Raw genomic sequence first — 225 nt, forward strand, 5'->3', positions numbered from 1 at the left:
TATATATATATATATATATATATATATATATATATATATATATAGATGGTTAGATAGATGGATAGAAAGATAAGTGGATGGATGGGTAGGTGGATGAATTGATAGATGAGTAGTAAATAAATATATACATGTAATATGTATAGTTGTATTTAAAAAAAAAATCCGAGGATATTCGCAAAAATCAGTGAAAAAATCCTTCGTTAGTTAACGCCACTATAGAAAGTT

The sequence above is a fragment of the Ceratosolen solmsi genome, unplaced genomic scaffold (assembly GCF_000503995.2).
Source record: "Ceratosolen solmsi marchali unplaced genomic scaffold, CerSol_1.0 scaffold28, whole genome shotgun sequence".
Lineage (NCBI taxonomy): Eukaryota > Metazoa > Arthropoda > Insecta > Hymenoptera > Agaonidae > Ceratosolen > Ceratosolen solmsi.